At 42.0% G+C, this 8,349-nt stretch overlaps 1 pseudogene; it reads right to left on the reverse strand.

Annotated features, from left to right (window-relative positions):
• Positions 1–6,201: 6,201 nt before the first annotated feature.
• Positions 6,202–6,580, reverse strand: LOC101129683 (large ribosomal subunit protein uL29-like; annotated as a pseudogene).
• Between the last annotated feature and the right edge of the window lie 1,769 nt (positions 6,581–8,349).

An 8,349-nucleotide genomic window follows, 5' to 3' on the forward strand; every position in this document is an offset into this window, starting at 1 on the left:
ATTCTCTATGCATGGTCTCTGTGCAATTATTTCTCCTACTGTCTCTTCAAAGAAGCTGATCAAATGAACAGTCATCCTATATGATTTTCAATTCCCATTAAATACAACACTCACCAATGAACCCAGTTCATTGAGAATTCCATAGCATGTGAAACACTAGTTTATGCTATTGCACTGTAGAATAATTTGAACTCCTCAGCTGGGAGAACGGTAGGAACATTTTTTAAAAAACAGCTCAAAATGAAGTAGATCCAGCTTCATAGGAAGTGGGGTTGCTCACTCAGTAATAAAAGAGGCAACTGTAGGGGAAAAGGTTTAGACTTTGAAACCAGGCAAACCAGAGTTCAAATCCCCTTTCACCATTTATTGGCTGTGTGTGAAAATTAACCTCCTAAACCTCAGGGTCTTCCTTGAGGAAGAATACTTACCTAGCTCCTGAATAGGAATGTAAAGCTGATAGCAATACCACAAACTTCCTGCCTACCCCAAAGACTGAGTAATTACTAACACACATCCTTCTAACAATTCCCTTACCTGAAGATAAGGCAGGAAGCTTTGAAGTGCAGACTTTATCAGCAGGGATTACCTCCCCTGCAGGCGATGTATACATAAAATCTATTTGGAGTGAGAATTGCAAATTGTGTCACTAAAATCCTGTTTGAAACATTTTGAATCTTGGAAATATCAAGGCTATGCAAAACACAGTGGCTGGCGCCAAGATGGTGAGGTGAGTTGTTCAGTAAAAAAAAATAAAATAAAAAACAACACAGGACCAGGAACAGTGGCTCATGCCTGTAATCCCAGCATTTTGGGAGGCCGAGGTGGGTGGATCATCTGAGGTCAGGAGTTCGAAACCAGCCTGGCCAACATGGTGAAACCCCATCTCTACTAAAAATACAAAAAATTAGCTGGGCATGGTGGTGCACGCCTGTAATCCCAGCTACTCGGGAAACTGAGACAGGAGAATCACTTGAACCAGGGAGGCAGAGGTTGCAGTGAGCCAAGATCGCACCACTGCACTCCAGCCTGGGCGACAGAGTGAGATTCTGTCTCAAAACAAACAAACAAATAAACCAAAAACAAAACCACACACACACACACACACACACACACACACACACAGAAAACCCAAGCTATTGCATGGGCCAGTGCCCAGGGCACTCAGGGAAGAGGCCAGGGCTGTTTTCTGGGAATGAGAGCCCTTCTTCTCCTACCTTTTTTAAGGATTCTCAGATCATTTGCAGAGGGTCAGGTTGGGGATTCGGGCCATGGGATCACTTCTAATTCAGGTCTGTTTCTCAACATCTCCCAAGGCTATTTCCGGCCTGGAAAGACACCTCTTTCCTACCCCGCTCCCTCCACATATTCACGAATTTTCAAATGTTTCAATGTTTTCAAATGTTTTACATGACAACCTCCTCCCCAGACAAAAGCTTGCTGAAATAATATTTACACTTACTTATACACTCTGATGGTTTCTCCTCTATTCCATTTAATTCCATTTCATTACAAAGCATGCTGGTTGTAACCAGCTGAATTTTTTACTCCTTAGAGGGTGTCAGTCCATTGTTTGCAAAGCCCTAGCCTTAAATGAGTTATACTCAGTTATATGAGAGCTTTAGAAGACTCCAACAATAGAGAGCAGCCCTGGATTCACTCTCCCTACCCACGCTGGCCCCATCCTTCCCCATACCATGTATTCAGACTGTACCTGGACCACAAACTGGGCCTGACTTTGAGTAGACATTTGAGAGCTTTCTACAGTTTTGGGAGTCCCAGAAGGTTCCAGACTGAACTTCCAGCTCCCTTATCAGAGTATAGCTGATTTGGATCATAAATCTGTGGACATGGAACTGGAAGGGACTTTCTTTTTTTTTTGTCTTTGAGACAGAGTCTCACTCTGTCGCCCAGGCTGGAGTGCAGTGGCATGATCTTGGCTCACGGCAACCTCCACCTCCTGGGTTCAAGCGATCCTCCTGCCTCAGCCCCCCTAGTAGCTGGGACTACAGGCGTGTGCCACCATGCCCAGCTAATTTTTGTATTTTTAGTAGAGACGGGGTTTCACCATGTTGGCCAGGCTGGTCTCAAACTCCTGAGCTCAAGTGATCCACCTGCCTTGGCCTCCCAAAGTGCTGGGATTACAGGCGTGGGCTACTGCACCCGGCCGGGAAGAGACCTTCTTGAGGCCCACATTTTTATAGAGGAGGAAACTGAGGCCAGGGGTTTCTTGCAGTCAGCATAATGAATTTGAGATTTATCCAAGTTGTGTGTATCAATGGGTCATCTCTTTTGATTGCTGAGTAGTATTCCACTGACGAATGTACCATAGTTTGTTTCTCCATTTACCTATTGAAGCACACTTGGGTTTTTTCCAGTTTTTGACGATTATGAAAAGAGCTGCTATAAACATGTACAGATTTTTATGTGAACTTAAGTTTTCATCTCTAGTAAATACTTAGGTGTTAGATTGCAGGGCCTATGGTTAGTGTATATTTAGCTTTATTAGAAACTGCCAAACTATTTGAATTCCTCCCAGCAATGTATGAAAGTTCCAGTTGATCCACATCCTCACCAGCATTTGATATTATCAGTTAAAAATAATTAAAAAAATATTTTAGCCATTCTAGTAGGTATATAGTGGTATCTCATTATGGTTTTAATCTATATATCACTAATGGCTAATGATGTTAAAAACCTTTTCCTATGTTTATTTGCCACTAGTATATCCTTTTTGGTGATGTGTCTGTTCAAGTCCTTTAAGAAATACATTTTAATTTTTTTTTAAATTTTTAGGGACGGGGTTTCACTCTGTCACCCAGGCTGGAGTGCAGTGGTGCAATCATAGCTCACTGCAGCCTTAAACTCCTGGGCTCATGCGATTCTTCCAACTCAGTCTCCCAAGAAGCTGGGATTACAGATGTGCGTCACCATGCCTGGCAACCTAAAAAAAAATTTTTTTTGTAGAGACGGGGTCTTGCCATGTTGTCCAGGTTGGTCTTGAACTCCTGGCCTCAAGTGATCTTTCCACCTTGGCCTTCCAAAGTGGTGGGATTACAAGTGTGAACCACTATGCCTGGGCCACGGTTCTTCATATATTCATTGTTGGATATTTGTGATTTGCAAATATTTTCTCCCCTAGCCTGTAGGTTGTCTTTTCATTTTGTTCTATTTATTTTTTTAATCCATTGACTAACATCTGTCCAATCCATCTCATTTTCTTAATAGTGTCTTTTTCAGAGCAAATGTTTTAAAATTTGATAAGTCCAATTTTTTTTTAATTTTATGTCAATTTTTTATTTTATGAATGTCCTTTTGGTGTCGTGTCTAAGAATTCTTTGCCCTAAACCCAGGTCACAGTGGTTTTCTTCTACATTTTCCTCTAAAAGTTTTGTACTTTTGGCCGGGTGCGGTGGCTCATGCCTATAATCCCAGCACTTTGGGAGGCCGAGGTGGGTGGATCATGAGGTCAGGAGTTCAAGACCAGCCTGGCCAAGATGGTGAAACGCTGCCTCTACTAAAAATACAAAAAATTAGCCGGGCGTGGTGGTGGGCACTTGTAATCCCAGCTACTTGGGAGGCTGAGGCAGAGAATTGCTTGAATCTGGGAGGTGCAGGTTGCAGTGAGCCAAGATCGCGCCACTGCACTCCAGTCTTGGCGACAGACCGAGACTCCGTCTCAAAAAAAAAAAGAAAAAGAATTTGTACTTTCATGTTTTATATTTTGTGTATTTTGAGGTAAGTTTTAAAATAAGATGTGAGGTTTAGTTTGCAGTTTTTTGGGGGTTTTTTTGTTTGTTTTTGGCATAAGGATGTCCAATTATTCTAACACTAGTTGTTGAAAGGACTATCCTTCCTTCATTTGCACCTTTGTCAAAAGTCAGTTGGCCATATTTTTGGGTTGTACTATTCAGGGACTGTCTGTTCTGTTTCATTGATCTATTGTCTATTTCTTTCTAATACCACACTGTCTTGATTACTGTCACTTATAGTAAGTCTTAAATCGGATAATGTGTTTCCTCCAACTTTTTTTTCATAACTTATTTGGTTCTTCTAGTTCCTTTCCCTTTCAATTTAAATTCTAGAATCAGCTTGTCTATTATTTTAAAAAGTATTTCTGGCATTTTGATTGGAAATGCATTAAATCTTATTTTTTATTTATTTTATTAATATTATTATTATTTTTGAGACAGAGTCTATCTCTGTTGCCCAGGCTGGAGTGCAGTGGTATGATCTCAGCTCACTGCAACCTCTGCCTCCCAGGTTCAAGCAATTCTCCTGCCTCAACCTCCCAAGTAGCTGGGATTACAGGCACATGCTACCATGCCCGCCTAATTTTTGTATTATTATTATTATTGGGATGGGATTTTGCTCTTGTTGCCCAGGCTGGAGTGCAATGGCATGATCTCAGCTCACTGTAACCTCCGCCTCCCAGGTTCAAGCGATTCTCCTGCCTCAGCCTTCCTAGTAGCTGGGATTACAGGCATGTGCCACCATGCCCGGCTGATTTTGTATTTTTAGTAGAGACGGGGTTTCTCCATGTTGGTCAGGCTGGTCTCGAACTCCTGACCTCAGGTGATCCACCCACCTTGGTCTCCCAAAGTGTTGGGGTTACAGGCGTGAGCCACTGTGCCTGGCCAATTTTTGTATTTTTAGTAGAGACGGAGTTTCGCCATGTTGGCCAGGCTGGTCTCGAACTCCTGATTGACCTCAGGCGATCTGCCCGCCTTGGCCTCCCAAAGTGCTGGGATCACAGGCGTGAGCCACTGTGCCCACCCGGAAATGAAATGCATTAAATCTATAACTGTCTTTGGAAAAAATAACTTTTTTTTTTTTTTGAGACAAGAGTCTTGCTCTGTTGCCCAGGCTGGAGGGCTGTGGTGCGATCTCGGCTCACTGCAAGCTCCACCTCCCGGGTTCACACCATTCTCCTGCCTCAACCTCCGGAGTAGCTGGGACTACAGGCACCCGCCACCACTGCCAGCTAATTTTTTGTATTTTTAGTAGAGATGGGGTTTCACCATGTTAACCAGGATGGTCTCGATCTCCTGACCTCGTGATCTGCCCACCTCGGCCTCCCAAAGTGCTGGGATTACAGGCGTGAGCCACCGCGCCTGGCCTGCAAAAAATAACATCTTTATTATATTGAATCTTTTTTTTTTTTTTGAGACAGAGTCTTGCTCTCTTGCCCAGGTTGGAGTGCAGTGGCTCAGTCTAGGCTCACTGCAACCTCTCCCTCCCGGGTTCAAGCCATTCTCCTGCCTCAGCCTCCCGAGTAGCCGGGACTACAGGCGTGTGCCACCACACCTGGCTAATTTTTTTTGCATTTTTAGTAGAGATGGGGTTTCACCATGTTGGCCAGGCTGGTCTCAAACCCTGGACCTCGTGATCTGCCTGCCTTGGCCTCCCATAGTGCTGGGATTACAGTCATGAGCCACTGTGCCTGGCCCGTATTGAATCTTGTAATTGATTGGCACGGCATATGTCTTCATTTATCTAGGTTTTCTTTGATTTCTGTCCTCAATGGTATATTGTATGTAGGATACAGATACTGTACTTATTTTGTTAGATTTATGCCATTAAATATCATTTATATCATGTATACATGTATATGTATTTCATTTTAAAAACTATTATAAATGTTATTTAAATTTTTCATTTCCAAATGTTTATTACTAGTATATAGAAATATTATTGATTTTTGTCAATTAACTTTGTAACCTTGCCAAATTAAATTATGTCTTGAAATTTGTTTTTTAATACAAATACCTTGAGATTTTCTACACAATCACATAATCTGAGAATAGGGACTCTTTTATATCTTTTCCCTCAATCTATATGACTTTTATTCCTTTTTCTCATGATATTGCACTGGCTGGGACTTCAATGTGACTTGGAATAGGTGAGGTAGGAGTAGACATTATTGCCTTGTTTCTAGTCTTAGAGGAAGAACATTCAGTCTTTCACTATTAAGTGATATCATGTCACTTGTATAGTCACATATAAGTAATATGTAATATCTTATTACCTGTAGGTTTTTTAAGATGCCCTTTATCAGTTTGAGAAAGTTCCCTTCTTTTCCAGTTTGCTGAGGGTTTTTACCATAAATGTATGTTGAATTTTGCCAAATGCTTTTTCTGCATCAATTATTATGTTCTTATGTTTTTTCTTCTTTAGACTTTTTTATTCTCAGCCAGCTGTGCTTTATTGACAACGCTCCACTCGGACCTTGACTGCGTACTTCCGCAGCAGGCACAGCCTCTCCTCCGCTGCCGCTTCTTGGTCTTCAGGTTCTCCTTGTGCTTGTTGAACCGGCAGCACATGGCGCGTGTCTTCTTAGGCCACAGGTCCAGGGGATTGTACTTCTTGCCCTTGTAGAATTTCCTGAGTTTCTCTTTCTGAGTCTGGTTAATAACTGTGAGAACACGTCCAATTTGAGGACGACTCAAATCTTAGAGAGCTTGGAGGCCACGCCGCCTGTCACTTTGGCGACGCGCAGCTGGGACAGCTCCACCTTCAGGTCATCCAACTGTTTCAGCAGCTCCTCCTTCTCGTGAAGGTCTCGAGCCTTGATCTTGGCCATTGCTGCATAGGCCACCGCCGCCGCCTGCTCTGAGGGAAAGAGCTAGACTATTAATATGGTGGATTACATGTTTTAAACTGTGGACTATTAAGTCAGCCTTGTATTACTGGGACAAACTGCTTGGTCATGATGTATTATTCTTTTTATATATTCCTGGATTTGATTTGCTAACATTTTATTGAGGATTTTTTGCATCTATGTTGGTTACAATACTGTTTTATAATTGTCTCACTGTCTTTCTATGATTTTGTTAGCAAAATCATAAAGCAGGTTGAGAAGCATTCCTCCTCTTCTGGTTTCTGACAAAGATTATGTAGAATTTGTATATATTTTTTAATTTTCTTTTCTTTCTTTCTTTTTTTTTTTTTTTTTTTTTGAGAGGGAGTCTCGCTCTGTCACTCAGGCTGGAGTGCAGTGGCGCGATCTTGGCTCACTGCAAGCTCTGCCTCCCGGGTTCACGACTTTCTCCTGCCTCAGCCTCCCGACAGCTGGGACTACAGGCGCCGGCCACCACGCCCGGTTAATTTTTTGTATTTTTAGTAGAGACGGGGTTTCATCGTGTTAGCCAGGATGGTCTCTGTCTCCCGACCTCGTGATCCACCCGCCTCGGCCTCCCAAAGTGCTCGGATTACAGGTGTTAGCCACAGCGTCTGGCCTTAAATTTTATTTTCTTTATTTACTTTTTAGACAGAGTCTCATGCTGTCACTCAGGCTGGAGTGCAGTGGCAAAATGGAGCCCTCCACCTCCTGGGCTAGTGATCCTCCCACCTTAGCCTCCTGAAGACCTAAGCCCACAGATGTATGCTACCATGCCCAGCTAATTTTTAAATTTTTTGTAGAGATGGGATCTCTTGCTTTGTTGTCTAGGCTGGTCTTGAACTCTTGGGCTCAAGCAATCTTCTTGCTTCGGCCTCCCAGTGTTGGTATCACAGGCATGAGTCTCTGCAATTGGCCTTATTTTTTTCCTTAAATGTTAGGTAGAATTTACCAGTGAATCCATACAGACCTGGAGACTTCTATAAAAAGCTTTTCAACTGCTGATTCAATTTCTTTAATAAATATAGGGCTATTCAGGGTATCTGTTTCATCTTAGATGAACTTCATTATTTTTGGTTTGAGGAATTATTCTATGTCATCTAAGTTGTGGAATTTATGTGTATTGAGTCATTCATTACATTCCTTTATTATGCGTTTGATGTTTGCAACATCTATGGTGTCCCTCTTTTATTCTTGATATTAGTAATTTGTGTTTCCTCTGTTTTTTTCTTTGTTGGTCTTGCTAGAGGCTTATCATTTTTACTGATTTTTTTTTAAACCAACTTTTGAATTAAATGATTTTATTCTTCTGATTTAAATTTTATTGATCTGTGTTGTTATTTTTGTTATTTTCTCTATTCTTCTTGCATTGGGTTTATTTTACTCTTCTTTGTCTAGTGTCTTTAGGTGAAATAATTTGATTATTTTCTTTTTTTTGAGACTGAGTCTTGGCTGGAGTGCAGTGGTGCAATCTTGGCTCACTGCAACCTCCACCTCCTGGGTTCAGGCAATTCTCCTGCCTCAGCCTCCCAGGTAGCTGGGATTACAGGTGTGTGCCACCACACCCAGCCAATTTTTGTATTTTTAGTAGAGATGGGGTTTTGCCATGTTGGCCAGGCTGGTCTCAAATTCTTGACCTCAAGTGATCTGCCCACCTTGGCCTCCCAAAGTGCTGGGATTATAGGCATGCAATTATTTAATGCTGTACAGTTTTTAAAGCACAGCTTTAGTTG

Source organism: Gorilla gorilla, chromosome 6, assembly GCF_029281585.2.
Source record: "Gorilla gorilla gorilla isolate KB3781 chromosome 6, NHGRI_mGorGor1-v2.1_pri, whole genome shotgun sequence".
Taxonomy (NCBI): Eukaryota; Metazoa; Chordata; class Mammalia; order Primates; family Hominidae; genus Gorilla; species Gorilla gorilla.